The sequence below is a fragment of the Carassius auratus genome, chromosome 10, assembly GCF_003368295.1.
Source record: "Carassius auratus strain Wakin chromosome 10, ASM336829v1, whole genome shotgun sequence".
NCBI lineage: Eukaryota > Metazoa > Chordata > Actinopteri > Cypriniformes > Cyprinidae > Carassius > Carassius auratus.
This window is the reverse complement of record NC_039252.1, coordinates 4118995-4139831: the sequence shown is the minus strand read 5'-3', so window position 1 is coordinate 4139831 and position 20837 is coordinate 4118995. Positions and strand designations below refer to the sequence as shown.

The 20837-nt window shown below is 38.1% G+C and overlaps 1 protein-coding gene across 1 annotated transcript in view; it reads left to right on the top strand.

Moving 5' to 3' along the window:
* The first annotated feature begins 4193 nt into the window (after positions 1 to 4193).
* LOC113109591 (erbin-like) overlaps positions 4194 to 20837 on the top strand; it is a 76303-nt gene continuing 59659 nt past the window's right edge. The window contains exon 1 of the mRNA XM_026273254.1: positions 4194 to 4612. The gene's annotated coding sequence lies outside the window, so the exon portion shown is untranslated. The remainder of the gene's footprint in view (positions 4613 to 20837) is intronic.

Below are 20837 nucleotides of genomic sequence, written 5' to 3'. Positions count from 1 at the left end.
CCTTCACACAACACTTCATTACTGACACATTCTTCTGAGCTACTCTTTAAAAACATGCACTATATATTTATGGGAAAGTGATGGTTCACACATACTCTAACATACGTCCGCAGGTCTGATGAACCTCAGGCAGATCGTTCTCAGTAAAGCTGACCAGACGCTCCACACTAAAGACCGAGCGGACACTGCGGCCGAGTTCGCCAAGCACAGCCAAGACATCCTGGGCATCCCGGCCACACCAGGTCAGAAACACATCCAGCGTGTGCAGATACCCAGCGCTCAGCTCGCTCTCGTTTCACACGCTAAGAAGTGTGAGCTCGTCTGCATGTAGAACTTTCCATTCAGTGTTAATTGTATATTACAGTGTGTTCTCTTTAGGCACAAACATGACGGCTAGTTTCAGTCACTTAGCCGGAGGATATGACGGTCAGTACTACAGCTACCTCTGGAGTGAAGTCTACTCCATGGACATCTTCTTCAGTCGCTTCAAAAAGGAAGGAATCTTGAATCCGAAGGTTTGACTTTTTTCCTTCTCGAGCATTAATAAACATTGGATTTGCGTTGTTTGTGTCATAATGACACAGTGCATTTTTATAGAGAACCATCTTCAAGAACTGTGTCACAATCGCAGATGATAGTTGCCACATGACTGATTCGCCGGTGTTCATGTTTCCATGTACGGCATGTAGCAAGAACCGCTGCGTCATGCCAATCTGAGTTTATCATCTGCTGAGAACAGACAACTATTAGTTATAATAAAGCATTCCACAGAAATAGTACAAACCGTGAGTAAAACTATTAATACAGTTGTTGTGCAAACGAGGGTGAGTGTGCGTCATAGTCAAAGTAATGAGGAAGGATGAGTCTGCGCTGTGGTAAGAGGAAGTAGATTTGACTAGAACTATGCATGTGTTGAATCATCTTTTTTCTGGTTGTGTGTGATGCTGTGGTGTTTGTGTGTGTCTGGTGCTCAGGTGGGCAGGGAATACAGGCGTGTGCTTCTGGAGGCTGGAGGCTCAGTGGACGGCGTGGACATGTTGAAGACGTTCCTGGGTCGAGAACCCTGCCAGGATGCCTTTTTTCAATGTAAAGGACTCAAGGAACAAGACTGGCAGTGACTTTGCACTGTGAGCTACAGGAAACGAACTTCTGAATTTACAGTAACAGTGACACATCTGTCATTGGTTTTAGAACGAAATGTGATGTACTTGTTTTGTTTGTCAGGCTGCCTCATTTCTTGTCAGCGTTGAGTTGCTGTCATTAATAATCGAACACCAATTTTAATAAACGTAAACATTTGATTTAATGCAACAGCATTGTCTTGGCCTTATAATTTTTTTCTAATACACACTCATAAAATGCAATACTGGTTATATATAAGTGAAATGACATGCAATGCGCAAGTATGTAAATCTGTTATTTAGCAATTTAAAATGAACACTAGGGGGAGACAAACATCACATTTTGTCTTATTATAGTAGTCTAGTTATTATTTATAGATTTTATAATAAAAATGTTTTCAGACATCGAAGTTTGTTAGAAGTAAATATTTTTACACTGTTTCATAAAATATTAACTAGAGACTATATACTTCTTTTGTACGAGCTCTCTCTCTTTTTTTATCCACATCCTAACCTAATGGAGAAGATTACAAGCGTTTTATTTTTTCCTCGCGCGGTTAAGCTTTGATAAAACCAGAAGTCGTGTCATGACGTTTAATGATGAGCTATATTTGACACTTTGTTAAGTTTAGAAGGAACTCATCCGCTGTGACGTCACAAACCAGAGAAATGCAGCCAGCCAACCTTCGAGGTGATCGAGGTGATCCTTCCTCCCGTAGCTCTCAGTTGGGAGAAAATGATTCGTTACCAGGGTCTCTCAGGATTTAACGGCACGTCTGTCAGCTGTTGCTCTGTTTTGGGGTTCCATGGAGGACAACTGGACCTGATGCCCCCACCCTTAGCCCTAGCGCTGAGAATTAAGATTCATTTGAGCGAGTCGGTTCGCTCGAACAATTCATTTCAACAAACCGAGATTCAAATGCGATTCACTAATGCGTTGAATTTCTAAAGGAGTAGTGAATAAACATTACAGCTTTTAACAGTGTTAGGTTCACCAAAAAGAAAAGAAAAAATAACGAAAATATTATTACTATTTTGGATTTGGTATTATAATTTTGCTGTTTTTGAAGCGTTTAGTACCGTTTATGATTTTAATAGTGCTGTCAAATCACATCCAAAATAAAGGTTTTTGTTTACATATTATGTGTGTGTTCTGTGCATATTTTTAATGTATATATAAATACACACCCAAACAGTATATGTTTGGAAAATATTTACATGTCAAGTCACCTTTATTTATATAGAGCTTTAAACAAAATACATTGCGTCAAAGCAACTGAACAACATTCATTAGGAAAACAGTGTCTCAATAATGCAAAATGACAGTTAAAGGCAGTTCATCATTGAATTCAGTAATGTCATCTCTGTTCAGTTTAAATAGTGTCTGTGCATTCATTTGCAATCAAGTCAACGATATCACTGTAGATGAAGTGACCACAACTAAGCCAGAGGCGACAGCGGCAAGGAACCGAAACTCCACCGGTGACATAATGGAGAAAAAAACCTTGGGAGAAACCAGGCTCAGTTGGGGGACCAGTTCTCCTCTGACCAGACGAAACCAGTAGTTCAATTCCAGGCTGCAGCAAAGTCAGATTGTGCAGAAGAATCATCTGTTTCCTGTGGTCTTGTCCTGGTGCTCCTCTGAGACAAGGTCTTTACAGGGGATTTGTATCTGGGGCTCTAGTTGTCCTGGTCTCCACTGTCTTTCAGGGCAGTAGAGGTCCTTTCTAGGTGCTGATCCACCATCTGGTCTGGATACGTACTGGATCCGGGTGACTGCAGTGACCCTCTGATCTGGACACAGACTGGATCTGGTGGCCACGGTGACCTCGGAACAAGAGAGAAACAGACAAATATTAGCGTAGATGCCATTCTTCTAATGATGTAGAAAGTACGGTGTTATGTGAAGAGTTTCTGGTCCCGGTTTACCTAATTAATGCAGCCTAAAAATCCTTTAACGGATTTGGATATTAAAAGCATATTAGTGTGTCATGTGTGAGCCAGGTTAAAGAGATGGGTCTTTAATCTAGATTTAAACTGCAAGAGTGTGTCTGCCTCCCGAACAATGTTAGGTAGGTTATTCCAGAGTTTAGGCGCCAAATAGGAAAAGGATCTGCCGCCCGCAGTTGATTTTGATATTCTAGGTATTATCAAATTGCCTGAGTTTTGAGAACGTAGCGGACGTAGAGGAGTATAATGTAAAAGAGGCTCATTCAAATACTGAGGTGCTAAACCATTCAGGGCTTTATAAGTAATAAGCAATATTTTAAAATCTATACGATGTTTGATAGGGAGCCAGTGCAGTGTGGACAGGACCGGGCTAATATGGTCATACTTCCTGGTTCTAGTAAGAACTCTTGCTGCTGCATTTTGGACTAGCTGTAGTTTGTTTACCAAGCGTACAGAACAACCACCCAATAAAGCATTACAATAGTCTAACCTTGAGGTCATAAATGCATGGATTAACATTTCTGCATTTGACATTGAGAGCATAGGCCGTAATTTAGATATATTTTTGAGAAGGAAAAATGCAGTTTTACAAATGCTAGAAACATGGCTTTCTAAGGAAAGATTGCGATCAAATAGCACACCTAGGTTCCTAACTGATGACGAAGAATTGACAGAGCAGCCATCAAGTCTTAGACAGTGTTCTAGGTTATTACAAGTAGAGTTTTTAGGTACTATAATTAACACCTCTGTTTTTTCAGAATTTAGCAGTAAAAAAATTACTCGTTATCCATTTTTTATATCGACTATGCATTCCATTAGTTTTTCAGATAGGTGTGTTTATTTATATACATGAATATATTTATATTAAATATACACGTTTAATATATAAATTCAACATATTTTTCTTTAATATGTACGTGTGTGTGTGTGTGTATTGTTTATGTAAACAAAAACTTTTATTTTGAATGCGATTAATCGCACTAGATTTGAATAATACATTTTTAAATCCCGATTATCACGAATAATACAAACTGTGAATAATGGTTCTAATCTTACAGAATCAGGTCGATCGAATTGTTCAAAAGAACCGATCAGAAGAACGATTCTCTGAATCACGAGCACAACTGTAGTGCAGAGTGTCCAGAGCTCGAGCGCTGCTTCACTGCTCCATCACTTCAGTAACTGCTCCTCCGCGTCTCAATGTAAACCAGTGATCTCGGCGACCTTTTCGGTCGCTCTTTTTACTACACGGAACCTGTTTTTTTGTAATTCACTTGTTTCGTCGAAACCTCTTTGTTTTGTATCAGCGAGTAAACTTCCCAGCAGCTGTGTGAAACTCTCCGTCGCTCTCTGAGGTAAAGAATGTATTAGCTCGCGCAGCTAGCAGCAGATTTCTTCGGCTCTCCAGCATCTTGCGCTGCATTTCGGGAGGGTTTGTGATGTTTTTCCGTGTCTCCAGTCGTGAACTAACCCACATGGATTAGCTGGATGGTTTTATCCCTCGTAAATGAAAGGAAAATAACGGAAAGGTTCGGTATAAGGTGAGTACGAGACATTTTATTTGTCCTTCAGCGTCTTCCTCACTGTTAGCCAGATCATGCTAAGAACGGTGGCGGAGGTTTTTTTATTTTATTTTTTTATTTATTTCTAATTCCCATTTCTTTCAAATTCAATGTTTTTCTGTAGCGTTACATAATTCATGCTTTATTTGTACATATTCATACACCCTTGGGTTTTTACAATACAGCGAGTAAAGCGAGTGTAAAATCAGACATGACTGACTGAACGTAATGTTACGTGAGTATGTTTACTGTGCTGTTTAAACCTGTTTATACCACGAAAACATCACATTTTAATGTTTATTAATCAACATAAAATATGTTATCCTAACAATATTGACAGATATGAGGTTAAACCGTTCAGGTGCAGTACGTTAACCACCATCTCTCATAAACATCCTGTTTTCTTGTCTGTCTGCTTTTGAGAGGACAGTGTGGTTAACGAGGCTTATCTGCTGCAGTGTCTCGTACAGTGTGTTTAATAGATACATTACTGGCATTGTGTCTCTTAACATCACTCGGACTCATCAGCGTTGCATGTCTTTGTTTCTCAATCACTTCCTGCTCGGAGCAGGTTCTGTGGGTGAAAACAGGGTTTGTGTTGATACCTGACTGAATACTGAGAGATCAGATGAGTGTGTGAGTGCTGTTACAGAGTGTGATGATCTGAATCTGTGAATCAGTCCGTGACTCCAGACATCTGAGGCTAGGCTGTGGGCTGCTTCTTATTTTAGGCCCCATTCAAGCTCATGCTGAAGGGATGAATGGGTGCACTGCTGTCCTCTGTCATGGGATGATGAGAAATGCCATCAGAAATGACCCGGAGGGAGCTGTTATTACTCAGATTGCTCTCTTTCATAGCTTTCATAGCTTTCATTGTTTTCAGTGGTGTATCACCTTATAAGAATTATGTTGGTGATACATGATGATTAGATCATCCAAACGTGTGGCCAAGTTTATTGCTGATCTACTCTGAGCAAAATCCAGTGATTTCAGTGAGTATTAGCAAGGTGAATTTAGCTTGGACTACACTGGGAACTATATATATATATATATATATATATATATATATATATATATATATATATATATATATATATATATATATATATATATATATATATATATATATATATATATATATATATATATATATATTACATTACAAATGAACATATTTCATAAAAAAATTGCTCAAATGTCTCATAGAAAAATTACAAAGGAACTGGAGCTAACACATTGGATTAAGCATGACATTTTGAAGTAGAAAAACTTAAATCGTATTTTCTTTGGGAAGAATTGGTTTGGATGTTTATTTGGTTGTCGTTATTCCTGTATCATTCATTGTATTTTTCATGTCCAGTCTCCCTTTCTTTTTAAGTTTCTGTTGAAATCCTTTATACAGTGATTTTGGGAGAAATATTGTTTATTTTTGAATAATGAGTTCATAGTGAAACATCTAACATTCGATTGCAGATGCTCGCAATATGAGGGAATTAAAAAAAATATAAATATTGTGTTTTTAAATTAGTTTATAATAATAATAACATTTTAATTTACAATAAAATAATAAATAATTTTGTAATTTCTAATATATATTTTTGTTTTACCCTAGAAATTAAAAATATAAAACAAAGTTACAGGCCTGAAAAAAAAAAGTGTTTTATTTGTTTATGAATAGTATTAAAAAATGCTTCTCACTTAAATGTTCTATTATTTAGAAAAATACTTTTACGGGTTATTATTGTGAATGACTGGATGAAAAATGTGGGAACCCTGCTGTGGTCTCTCCAGAGAAAGCGAAGGCACCTTCCATTTAATATGATTGCTGTCAAGAGGAAACAGTTAAGATATAAGAGAGCTCCTGTGGGCATTTCTATTGATTTTACCCAGGATATCAACAGGGTTCTGGTCTGATTGCTGTTGGTCCAGCGGATCGTTTTAGCAGGTGATAAATGAAGCTAATAGGATAAGATGGCTTCAGGGAGATTATTGACACTTGCTCGGCTCATCTCTCCTGTGGCTAATCCCTGTTTTCTGCATCCAGGAGCAAACAGATTGGAACGGATCCGGCGAGTCTGACCTTTAATCGGGAAAGATTCTGCTCAGGGTTTGTCTGTAGGTCACACCGGATTGTTTTGAGCATTTCATATAATGAGGTCTCTTTGAATAAGTCTCAAGGATTGGGTTGTTTAACAGACCTGAGCTGAAACCCTGTGCTCTTTTCTAATGTATTGTGATCTGCTGAACTAATTCTAGGGCAGGTGTATGAGAAATGCAAACAGAAGAACTTTCTCGTCTAAATAAAGAATAACACATGTGCACCTCAGATGGCTCTTTATGCAAGAACCGGATCTAACAGTCTTGAAGAATGTGTAAAGGTTACTGTTCAGTTTAATATAAAACCTGAAAATCACTTCATTTAGAAATAGTTTTATTTATTTCTTGTGCATGGGTGTTCATTATCTCACGGGTTTGGCAAGAATATCTCTAATGCGGGCAGTCACAATAGCCATATTGAGCAGACTGTGCAAAATAGTGTATCCCACAATGCAATGTACTCCACATGACCTTCCTTTTGCAGTGTGACAAATGAACCAGAAGTGATTTCTTCCTTCTGAGAACATCTCCTCTTTTTTTTTTTTTTACTGTTGCTTGAGTTTGTGCACAAAAATAGATTATAATAATAATAATAATAAAAAAAAAAACGTTTTAACAGCAACTCACTGGATTATGTATGCAACATGGTGAGGTCACTAGACAACAGTATACCAAACTACAGCATGTTAATTGTTTTATTGTGTTTTTTTTTTGTTGTTGTTGTTGCATTTTCTCATGTTTTAATTAACAGTAAACCTCTGTAGCAAGGAAATATTGCATTTACATTTTAAAACATTTATTAGTGCATTATGCATTTGTTTGATTACCACAATTTTTGGTAATACATTTATAAATCCAGGGGGAAAAAAAACACAGGGCCTATACAAATTTTATTTTTGTAAAATTGTTTTCAATAAATTCTTAGTATCATTTTAGTTTGATCAATTCCGATTCTTTAACATTCCAGTGTTTTTAAATAATGATATCAAACATTTATCCTGTGTCTCTTTTTTGCAAACCATATAGTGGCAGCTGTATACCATGAACAAATCAACAGGCTACATAAAAACTGGACTATTTAAGAGCTGTTTGTGTGCAAAATAGAACTGCATGATCCTGGATAAAATTGAGTTGTTTTTTTTCCCCCAATTGAACTAAATTGTGGTTCTCATGATTCTGAAGAAAAAACATTAGACAGCTAAACAAAATCACATGTAATTAAGAACCTGAGTGCTTATTTTTGATTAAGTAGTGACAAGGTGCTTTTGAAACAAGCCGCTCTAAAGTGGATCCTGAGACGATCGCTGTTTTCAGAACATTATAAGGTGTGGATGTATTTGTGGCTCGTGCATCTGAGCTCCAAACCAAAACCTCAGAGCCGTTGAATTCAGCCGAGCCGCCGTCAGCACACTGATGCATTACTGTAAAGTCATTTTCAGATCTTCTCAAAGATTGGCTGCTATACATACTGCTGCTCTACACATGATACACTCATTCATCTGAGTCATCACGCAAAAAGTGTTCTCCCTGCAGCACGCAATCTGCTCCGTTTTACAGTTTAATAATAAAACAGTTTACATTATGGTTACATTTGTCAACAAAAGTTACCTACATTAGTTTGTTAACCATAAAATATACTGATAAAGTGTTCATGTTATTTAATTTACTTCAGCTAACATGAAATATATTGGTCATTGTTAATGTTAATTAATTCATTGGTTAGTGTTAACTAATGGGATCATATAGTAAAGCTTTATCAAAATCCTAATAAAAGTTGGTACTTCTGCACTTTAAGCTCCTATCACATTTCTTGTGTGTGTAAGCCTACTTAAGTAAAGCTCTTTTGATCAGATCTGAAAAGATTTAGCGAAGTCATTTTTTTGTTATGCAGATGGTCTCAAATATTGTGTTTGCAAAGGTTAAAACCTACTTAGGTTTATTGACGTATACTGTGGTATTACCATGCTTTTTTTGGGCTATGTAGCGCAGTCACACCATGCTATTCTTTGAAATGCTTGCGTAACGTTATAATGATTTACCAGTTGATACCTTAGTGACACAGTGACTCTCTATTGTTATTATTCACACACCTCACAGTTTTACTCAGAAACAAGCTTGTGTCTTACAGTCAAGTGATATATAAGCACCGTGAATCAGTTCAATTGAATCTTCCAAAAGAATCATTTGTGTGGACTGAGAACAAAAATAAATCTTTAGTATCGCTTTAGTCAGACTGTTGAGCTCAGAAGATTTAGATGACAAAGATTTAACTATGTAAAATAATAAGTGCTTGAGGCAGACTCGTTCTCCTCATGTCAAACTCATCTTTTCCTCTTCAAAAACATGTACTGTCTGCTACAGAGAAAGTATTTAGGCTGGTCTTCTAGATAGGTTTCTCTGGTGTGTGTGTGTGTGTGTGTGTGTGTGTGTGTGTGAGACACAGATGTGTGTAAGTGCTATGGAATGTTTCCATTAACGTCAGGCGAGTGAGAGCTGGACTCTTCTCTCCGAGTGTTTCTGCACATTCAGAGACGATCACCGCACACTTCTGCTGCGCCGTGGACCTTGTTCCCACACTAAGAGCACTTCGTAAATGACTCACACCTCTCTTATACAAGGAGGTGGATGAACATTTCATTTAGAACAAGAAATATTTTTGTGGACGTGGTTTCTGGCTTCAGTGGTCACCTCCGAGAAGCGCTTCTGTGTGCTACAGTTGGACTGGATCTTCAGGTTTCAGAGAATGAAAGTGAAAATCAGTTACGTGAAGTTTAGCTACCAAAGATAACAGGTTGTTGATGTTTGAAACGCAATATATATAATATAGTACAACAGATTTATAAGCATTGCGATAACTTCAAAATGAATAAACAGAAGATTTAACTTTTCATTGATCCAGCGTGACTAATAAACACACAGCTACTGCAATATATGGTTTAAATGAGTTTAGTCTTATTATAATTTTTTATTGTAATAAAGTATATAATAATACAATGCTAATGCTGATCAACATTGTATTCTTAGCAGTGAATAAAGGCTATGAAATATTGTGTGTCTTATTCTGCGTGAGAAGCCACATCATCTCAATAAAGGATTTATTTCAAACACTTTGGAAAAAACGACACGTTATTAAATGTTATTTTCACATATTTTCAGATGGAGCAGCGTTTATTACAGAGCCATCAGCTTTCATAATCGCAAAAAAATATCCTTGATTTCATTATTGCGCGATTAAATTGTCTGCGATCATGAACATGATTTTGCAATAGCTTGTTAATGAACTACTATATTATTATTTATAATAGTGAGTATAATATTATTGAATATAAAAAACTGCTTTAAGTAAACTGATGCATTGTCATCAGTTTAAAGAATAAGTTCCCTACTTTTCAACCAGCTTTGTATTGTCATAGGTAAATGAACAGTGTGTATTATTTCGCCCAATATTACCTGCATGTTAACTTACCCATATAGCACAGATGAAAAGAAAAAAAAAAAACACATTGGCTTTCTACTGCATAAACAGTCCAGTTTTATTAAACCCCCTTCTTGACAGTTTTTAAATACCCCTGTGATGGCACTTTTCTTTTATGGTCAGAAGCTGAGTTAACAAAACTAATCCTGCTAACTGTCATGAAATGTGATCTGCAGAGCCGAACTGATTTCCATATCTACATCTCTCCAGGTCATGTTCAGCTGAACCTTTTTCTCTTCCTCCACGATCAAACACACTGAAACATCACTGAGCATCTGAGACAAATGCATGCTGTGTTTGCATTTAGTGTGTTGCGTAAAGACTGATGTGGGACATTTCAGTAAAATGTACAGCAAATCATTAGGTGAGTCTTTGCTTACCTTTAGAGTAGAGCTCAAGGTTGGCATTTCTGTTCAGAGGAACACATTTGAAGTCATGGCCACCTACTCTCTTACGTTGTCAGCTGTTTTTGTACAGCGAGGCCATGTGCTTGCGTACGTGTGTAAGTGCATTTCTGGCCTTGGATAACTCTCACTCTGCATTGAAAAGATTTGCCTGAAGTAATGTGTGAATTAGTTATAGTATGGCTGTGTGTGTGTGGCACAGTAACCGATTTCAGGCAGATGTTGTTGTGGCTGGTGCTTAGAAACTGTTTCACACAAAACATGTCATTATTAAATCAGAGGGAGGCCGAAACAAATAGCTGGATGTATAATTTTTAGGTCAGAGGTGTAATTTGCATTCATCAAGTTTGTTTGGAGTCACGACTGGTGTGAGTGTGATGTGATGTTTGTCATCGGCGCTGAGGGGGTTTGATGAGGTCAGCTGTGGAGATGTGCAAGTGCTCAGGACTCTGAATGAAATGTTAAAAACACTATAGAAATCATATATTCTTTGTTGTCTTTTTAAAAGCAAAAAATTAAGTTGGTACGATATAGTTGTCATTTATTCACACTTTTTTTTTTTTTGTTCCAATCCTCTATGAAGTTGAACTTTAACTATTTTCTGCAACAATATGTGTTAAAATGTAATTTATTACTGTGATCAATGCTGCATCTTCAGCATCATTACTCCAGTCTTCAGTGTCCATGATCCTTCAAGAAATGCTGATTTGACAGTGTTTGCGACTTAAAATACAAAATACTAATTCCTTGAATATACAGAATCCTTTATTTCTTGAATCTTTACTGTGACTTTCAGTCAATAGAATGCATCCTTGCTGAAAAAAAGTGTTATTGTCTTTCAATATAAAGATCTTTTTGAGCAGTAGTTTATATATATATATGTATGTATGTATGTGTGCGTGTCAGTCATGGCAAATGCCATTGGTTCTCGTCTGTAATATTTGAGAGGTTAAGAGGAGGAGATTTTCATTGCATAGTGATTAAGGTTTTGTGTGAAGAACAGAACAAAATTAACATATCTCTTCATGAGACTTGAAATATAGTCCTCGAGTCTTTCCTTTTTAAGGTGCTCATTTTAGAAGCACGGCTATGTATATCACTTTCATTGAATTAAAAAAGCAGCTAGGATATTCTGCTTAAATATAATCTTTTGTTGATGTGATTGCAGAGTAAATGATGGCAGTTCTTATTGTCGAGTGAACTTCCTTAAATTCTGCAGAGCTAGATTCTTGCTTGCAAACAGTTATTTTTAGATCACAAAGTTGCCAGATGTCTTTCTTTTGAGCCAGTCATGTTTTATCATTTATTGTTTCTTGGAAAGCTACTGTGTGGAAACCATTTTTAGAAGCAAAATAAGCTCACTCTGCTTGCAGACCTGCTGAATGGATGTTTACATCACTGGAGACCCGTAGCATTTATTTTGGGGACCGACATCAGTTTGTGTAACATTTGACATTTTATTCTGTCCGGCAGATCTATCATCTGTGCCGACAGCTTTACTCCGTCCATACGCCTGTCTCTGTGACCCACTTACCCCAACATCTGCCTCTCTTTGCCCTACCACACGGCTGCTTTATCTCCAAACTCAAATCCTGCTTATCTTCAGCCTCTTTCATCGCCGTACAACGCAAGCAAATAAAACCTAATGTGACAATCTCACTTTTATGACTGTAAACACGGATTTCAGATTGAGCGGCATATGCGTTTTCCTCTGTGATGAAAGGGCTTTGTGGTTTATGCTACCGTTTGTTTCAGCGTGTGAAAACACTGGTTGGATTTTGCTGGGTTCCTGTTGAAAGGCCGACTTTCTGTCTTTATCTCACACTTATGTGGGTCAGTGACGTGATGCTCTTTTTATCCTGTTTGTTAATCAAATTTCAAAACTTGGATCGTGCAGCACGATCTTTAAATAAAGAAAACCAGTTGTAAAGCAATGTTTCTGCATTCTTAGGTAGTATGATAATTACATGCAAGTCAGATATATATATTAGCATGGTGTAACTTCTCAAGGGTTCAGCACGGTCGTCCTGTGTACTGACAGTAAACCTTTAATGCACAAGAGGATGATAAAAGGACTTGTGAGGAATTAGAGCAGAAGTAAGTGACTGTCAGACAGACCAATTGCTGCAGTTTCAGCCTTTCTCCTTCACAGCTGCGTGTCTTCTAGCACCAGGACCATGCATGTATGTCGTGCTTCACGCCGTGTTTAGGTATGACCAGCAGAAATATGCACAGGAATCTATTGTTTCGCTTTGAATTTTGACTCAATCCAACCTGTGGTGGTTAAATTTTGCGTGGTGACCGATTTAGACGTGCCATTTCCTGTTTCTCATGCACACAGTAGTTTCAGCAGGGAGTCTTAATATGTTCCTCTGTATGTGGCATCAATAGCAGTAACATCATCTACAGTGAGTGGATAAAAGTTGTTTATTTTACCATCCATGCAAGATTATGATCTTAATTCTGCTTATTGTCTGGACTTGCCTGGTACTGTCAGCAAAAGCTACATTCAAAACAAGTGTGCAAAATGACAAGATAGCGTTGATCATGGCCCAAAATAGAGTTATTGAGTTTGCCATCACCTTTTGTATGGAATGTGTTTTATAGACTTAAGAAATGCATTGATGGTTTTTTTTATTAATAATGCAGTTCCTGAATTTTCAGTTCATATCTGTAATAGGTTTTGGGGGTGAAGGGAATTGAGACGTGCCCAAAATCAATTTCTACGCCGAGCAAGCATTTTAAAACCTGCTGATGTAAGTTTTGGAAAAGCTTCAAGAAAATAGTACCGTGATGTATTAAAAGCAGCTGTTATGAATGACTGTTGCTCAGTCATCAGTTCATGGGAAGTGATTGCAGTGTTTGAGTATGCATTGATTTGCTTGCATGGCTATTGATCAGCTTTGTCCATCAAAGCTTATTCAGAAATGAAGTGTCATTACAGTCCATATTGTACAGTAATGTCCATTATCGCAGGTTCAGATCACATCGCTGAAAAAAGAGCTTGTTGGTGGATTGTGTTTTCTTAGGTCAGCGTTTGCATCGTCAGGGACGGCTTGTATTTCCAGATTGAGAGAAACGGCTTCGTCTACAGTTCTGCTTCTGGCTACACTGTAACTCATGAAGAAACGTCAGACATTTCCATGATTTTTTTCTCTTCCTCATTCCACATCCATTCAGCCAGCATTTCTCATGACCTATCCAACAGACCCTTAAAAAAACAAGTGTTTAACCACAGCAGTGCATGTCCCTGGAGCACTGTTGGTATGAGACGTATGGCTGTCGTCTGATGGAGCGACCGTGAAGACGCAGTGTTTCCCAGGCCCAGAGCTGCCTTGACCTTTGCCCTCTCTGTGGTCATTAAAACCACCTCTCTGGACCTCAGCTTTCAGAAGTATGTCACCGCTGCAGATTACTTGACTTCTACTGCCCTCAAGTATTTTGGATCATTGACAATATCTGTAAACAAGACTATAACAGCTTTGAGTAACGTGACAGCGCATGCCTCACTTTTCCTCGAGATCTGGCTTTAGTAACGCTGTGGAGGGACTGATGTGACGTGACAAATCCACAATGTATTGCAGTGTAAATGATTTGTGGGATTCAGTTATGCTTATTTGACCTTTTATTTTAGTCTTGTTATTGATGTGTGAACTGGTTATAGACTAATATTGATCAGATTGGTTTAATCGATTTTTAGCCTTTTTAGATTCACATTACTTGCGTTTATGTCTTATTGATTAACTTGCACATTGCATTTATTAAAATCTTATTTCTAGATGCTGCATAGAAACAACAGGCGTATTTCTGGTGATGTGTGTCAGACTTACACAGTGATTTAGTCTAGGGGTGTGACGGTTCGTATATAACCGTGAGACCGGCGGTTATAGTTGAACACCGTCATTAGAACTCTATAACCGGCAAAACCGTGTCATTAAAATATTTTTTACAAACATTTTTTAGATAGGATCATAAGATGCGCAATATATCGGGAGACATGGTTTTTACCACTTAATGAAGTTTTGTAAATCGTCAGACATGATATTTACCACTTCATAAAATTTTGCTTTGTAGAAAACCTTTCTTAAAAACGAATTTCGTTTTTAAAATTTTATCTTCATTTTAATAAATGTTTCATCAACCAATTGCATGTATTTTAATAAATAAAAAGCAAATATAGCAGACAATGATAACCGACATGGAAGCAGCAGCGCGCCGCGTTCACTTGCACTGCACACTGTGAACTAGAGCGCATCTCATCGTAAATGAAACTCATCGTAGGCCTATGCCTCATACTTTAGCATTAAATATATTTGCTGCATCCTTTCAAGAACAGACAATGGCTTTTTTTTGCGGCTCGCATCAGCAAAGCATTGCATGGCCATAGACCGCAAAACAAATAGCGGATTGCGGGCGGGTGCGGCTTTGAAATGTGCTCAAAAAACGTTCGTGCGAATGATGAGTTTTGTGACCGATCTCCTTAATAAACGGAGGTCTGAAATCTCTGCCCCTTTACCGATCAGAGCGCGCGCTGACACGGAGTTAACCCGCTATCTCCAAGAACAACCAATTGAATCTACGGCAGATCCACTAACCCCCCCCCCCCGACGATTATGTTCTGAACCGTCACATTTGACTCACGTCATAACCGTCATCACCAATTCTGAAACCGGCACACCCCTAATTTAGTCTGTACTTTCACATTCAAATTTATTTTGACATACTTTTTTTCTGTATTTGTCTGTTCAAGCGTAAGATGACGCAGAAAGAAACTCAATTCGTGGTTGGTGCATTGCCTTGAACCCTTCTCTGTGTGCACATACACACACTGTTTATTGCATCTTCTTGCACGTGAATGCTTTAAAATCGCTTGCATGTTAATATTGGTATGGTGTATTTGTCCATTAAAACATGATGAGACACAAAAGAGGAATCAGTTCTGGGCTTGTGTGTGGTCTGAGATGTGGCTTTCTTTGTGCTTGCTGTACACAGATGTAGTTGTCTTGCATGCCTTTTTGCAATTGAATGGTTTAAGATCAGTTGACTGATTAAATTGAGACTGTGCAAATAAAAAACTTTTGTAAGGATGCCATATTAGCCCAATCGAACCAGGGACAAAACCTTCAGCTGTCAAAATAACTGCTTGAAATATAGTTGTTGTTCTTTTCTTAAATTGTCGGACCGTAGCTGTACTACAGCGTTAACATAAGAGAAACAAGTGTTATACATAGAAGGAAAATAAACACAGAAATAATGTAGAGGAAGTTGTGGGTTGCATATATTCTGTGAATGATATTTGTATTCCAGTGTGGCACCTTTGAGTCAGTTTATAATTCCAGAGAAAACATCAGCGACTACGGAAAGACAAAGACGCAGTTTATTTAAATGTACACACATGTACATGTACGCCTCTTTGATCCACACATCATGAAGCCTCGCATCACTCTGAACTCTGCAGGACGTCCAGTATGTGACTTTGATTTTGCAATAGTGTGTTGGCATCCGTCTGCTAGATTCACCAGGAATAAATGGGAACACAACATAAATGTAGCTATAACTGTCTGATAAGTAATACACAATGTTTGAATGCATGTATTGTTTAATGAACACAACAAACGCATTCAACAGGCTCTTGATGTCTCTTGGGAATGTGATTGTTTGGATGGAGTTGTTAGAATTGCAATATGTTATTGCTCTTTTCCAAATTCTTTTCCTGGCATTGACTTTCACTTTCTTGTTTGCACTACACCACCATTTTGTACATCCGTTCATCTTCCAGACTCCTGCTGTAGGTCTTTATGTGGCTGATCCTGGCAGATGGTAGACATGTTACCCGCATACAGTCAGCAGGCTGAGAGACACCCTCTGTGGCCGGATTTGGCAAACACAGTGCCTTTCAAAAGGCAAGGGAACGCTGTAGCGAAAGCTCACTATGACAGTCTGAATTGTTTCCTGTTTTTTTCAGTCTGCTATTTTCCTTTATAGGTCATTGAGTTTTAGATTTCTGACACATTGTTTGCATCATGTTATTGGTGGTTTCTCAATGGCTGATGGCAGTAGAGCAGGGGGTTTGAGATATATACAGCAAATGAAGCATCACAAAAATGAATAGTTATTTCACACAATATTTACTCGACATTTACAATACAAAATGGAAGAGTAATTGTATATGTGATGTGTTTTTACATGTTCTTTGATAAATAGAAAGTTCAAAATAAAAGCATTTATTGGAAATAGAAATGTGTAACACTGTAAATGTCACACTTGATCAGCAAATTACAACAGTGCATAGTTATTTCTCACAATATGTGCTCAAAAATATTTTTTTTAAATAGTTTAGGCAAAATGTTTTGCTGAAAATGTACTCTCCCTCAGTGCATCCAAGATGTAGATGAGTTTTTGTTTCTTAATAAAGACAGATTTGGAGAAATTTAGCATTACATCGTTTGCTCAACAGTGGATCCTCTGCAGTGAATGGGTGCCGTCAGAATGAGAGTCCGAACAGCTGATAAAAACATCACAATAATCCACAAGTAATCCACTCCAGTCCATCAAGTTAAGACTTCAATCTGAATCAGGAGAAAATATTCCCAGATCAAGCACCATTTTAAACAAAACAACATGCAAAACATCTCTAAACAAAAATGTAGCAGCTGTTTGGACTCTTATTCTGACGGCACCCATTCCCTGCAGAGGAGTCATTGGTGAGAAAGTTATGTAATGCTTCAATTCGCCAAATATGTTTGCATGAAGAAACAAACTCATCTATATATTGGATGGCCAGAGGGTGAGCTCAGCAAATTTTCATTTTTGGCTGTGCTATTCGTTTAAGACAAAGTGTTTGTGAGTAATAATGAACTTTTTATTGTATTTTGTTAGGGCAGTTTTAGAATTTCACGTTTCTAATGAGCAATCCATGGAATGCCATTGTTTTCATAACGGAATGTTGCTGAAGGAGGAAGAGGGTCTGTTTTATCTTGGGATGGAGTGGGAGCTGATGATGTCAGCCTCCTCATTCCTGCCAGTGTGGGCGTCTTGGATTAGATCCTCCGACAGAGACGAGCGCATGAACATGTGCTGTTTTCATCAAACACACAACTGCAGCCAGGCTACCACATAATGCTCAGCTGTTCCAAATAATATTGTTGTTGTCATCATCTAAATCTCTCTAATAGCGGCTCTGTCATTATTCACTCACCGCTGTGTCGTTCCAAACCTGGATGACTTTCTTCTGTGGAACATGAACTTAGATACTTGGCAGCTCGACGATGGTTTGTGTGCGGTGTCAAACTCTACGAATGACACGAATGCACTGTAATAGTCTTCTGAAGTGCCATTAAATCACATTTCGCTTCCAGATTTGAAAATAAGCTGCTTTGTTGTTATCAGTAGCACATCTTTGTTACTCATAGCAGTGCAGCACTCTGCAGAGCACTGGCTGTTATCACAGGTGTGAATGTATCTGTCTTTACGACGATGAATTACAGGCTGTTTTGAAGCCCTGTTATTGCTCAGGCTGTACTCTGATACAGTTTTTCCATAGCATGGTGGTTGGTGCTGTTGAATATTAACCAGACAGGTTTAATGTGGAGGTGTTTAGAGCAGCGGCAGGCTGTCCCGTTACAGACTGATTTCTGATGCCTCTCCCTTCATTTACCGGATCCAGAAGCCTGCAGTTGTCTAGTCGAAAAATAATGCTTCACCTACAGCATCATCATTATTATGATTCATATGAAGTATCAAACATGGCATGTACACTACTGATCAAATTTATTTTTTATTTTTTTAAAAGATCCACTTCTGCTCACCAAAGCTGCATTAATTTGATCCAAAGTAAAACCTTAAATTTGTGAAATATTACAGTATAAAATGACTGTTTTGTGGTGTCATATATCCTAAAATGTAATTTATTGCTGTGATCAAAGTTGTATTTTCAGCATCATTACTCCAGTCTTCAGTGTCACATGATCCTTTGAAATCATAATGTAGGGCTGTAGTACTCGAGTCCGGTCTTGGACTCGAGTCCGGACTCGAGACATTTTTCTGTCGTCTCGGACTTGTCTCGGACTCGATGAATTTGCACTCGGACTTGTCTCGGACTTGGCCATTGGACTCGCCAAGTCTTCTAGTTGGTCTCGACCGAGTCCAGCAAAAAAATAAAATAAAAAATTTCTCCTTCAAAACAAAACCACATTTGCATGATGTCGCGACTGAAAACGTCTGGAAAACGCTAGGCGCGCTGCTCTCCTTATTTCCAAAGCACTGTAGCCTGCGCTTGCGCTCCAGTGGCGTCTGCTGTTGCTGGGCAACCATGACCCGCTCTCCATGATGACGCAGAAGTTTCAGCAAAGAATAAATGGAATTCCAGCACTAAAAATCACTTTCAGTAGCTCTGCTAATAGATTCATTTAAAAAATGTCTATCCTTGTACAACTATGATCATCCGTTTCTTCATCTTGCCTTAGCTTTCAGTATTGTTCCGGGAAAGGATGTGCATGACCAGTGGTGCACTTACTGCGACCTGAAAAGTTTAGATGTTTCTAATTTAATTTTCTACCTGTTAGATTGTGTTTTATTTACGTCTACACCTAGATAGCCTCTTTTTTTTATCAATAAACGCGTATTAATGTATAGCCTTATGCAACAATTACATATGTAAATTTTATATATGACATTACATATTTACATTTTCATGTAACAGCCAGTATTTGTATCTGTAAAAATCACAAAATTTTTCCTATCTGCATTCGGATACAACATCGTACAGTTAGGCCTACTTGATAAGACTGTTATGACTTTTTATATATTTTTTCGTAGTTATCACTGAACAAGTATGTCGTGTTAAACTGAAATAATTATTAATTTCTAAAATAATATTTATCATGCAAGCAGAGAGATGTCATGACAAACGTTTAGTGATCATTTGAACACGACTGAATCCATTCAATGCACACATTTTCATTACGCAGAACACTTTGAGCGAGTCTTATGTTAATGAACTTCACTAAACAGATGTGTGTGTTCCACGCAAACCAGCAAAAGGTAAATACATGTAGGACAAGTAGACAATGTATCCGTATCGAAGCTGATCATTAGCCTACTCTTGAGAGAGAACTGATTTGGTTTTTGAGAGACTGAGACGCGCAGCGCGTCTTTTTGATTGCTGAGCGCGCTGTGCTTATTCCATTCATTCGTATCATGGTAGCCTAAGCTTTCAATATTTGCCTTTTAAATATATACAAATAATATAACGTGTAGCTATGATGTATTATTATATGTAAAATTACACTTGCAACGCTCTGATTTCTGAGAGATGCACAGAGAGGCGACAACAATGCGGTGTTTGATTTGCGATCTTTTCACTCATAAAGTTTACATTCATTCACTTCTGGCGCTGATTCCCTGGCTCACCTGTTATCTAGCAAACACCAGACTGTGTCAGCTTCAGCCGAGTATTCAGGCAGAATTATTCCTTGAGCGTTATTCGTTTTTTAATCCATTATCCGTGCCATTCCGAATAAAGCATTCGGCTTCAGGCACAACCCTAATTATTACATTACATATTTTATTTTGACATGCAACATAAGGTCATATAGTAACAGCTCCACGCAATATTGTAATTCTAAAATTCACGTCGTACTTGCAAACACTATGTATGCATTATGGTTAATGCATGCTGGAGTAGTCGATTGTTTCCGACAGAGCTCGACGTGCGCATGTCCAGTAGAGCCAAACGTATCCATTCTAGCCTTGCTGCGCGCATTTGTCATATCCAGAGCTTTGCGTGTGTCTGTGCACTGTGCCAATTAGGCATGGTCATATACATTTTTGACCACAGATATAATGTCAACAAAAAATAAAGTACATAAAAATTATTTGACCTTACAGTTCCAAACTTTGTTTGTTTATCCAAGTTTAGCTCCCAGGGTCGGACTGGGGGTAAAACCACTCATTAGCAAGGCCCCAAAGGAAGAGAGGGCCCTTGAAAAGTATGAATCTGAAATATATATTTTTTACCTGGATATTTTCATGGGTGGGGGCCATGGGGGCCCATCAGGACTGCCTATGCATAGGGCCCAGGATCTTGTTTAACGCCCCTGTTAGCTTTAACCCTAATTATACACACTCAAGCTCTTACTAGACACACTAATCGTCCAGTTGTTTTAAGGCCTTCAGGACATTGGCCCTCCAGGATGTAGTTTGGAGACCCCTGTCCTACAGAGTTGTT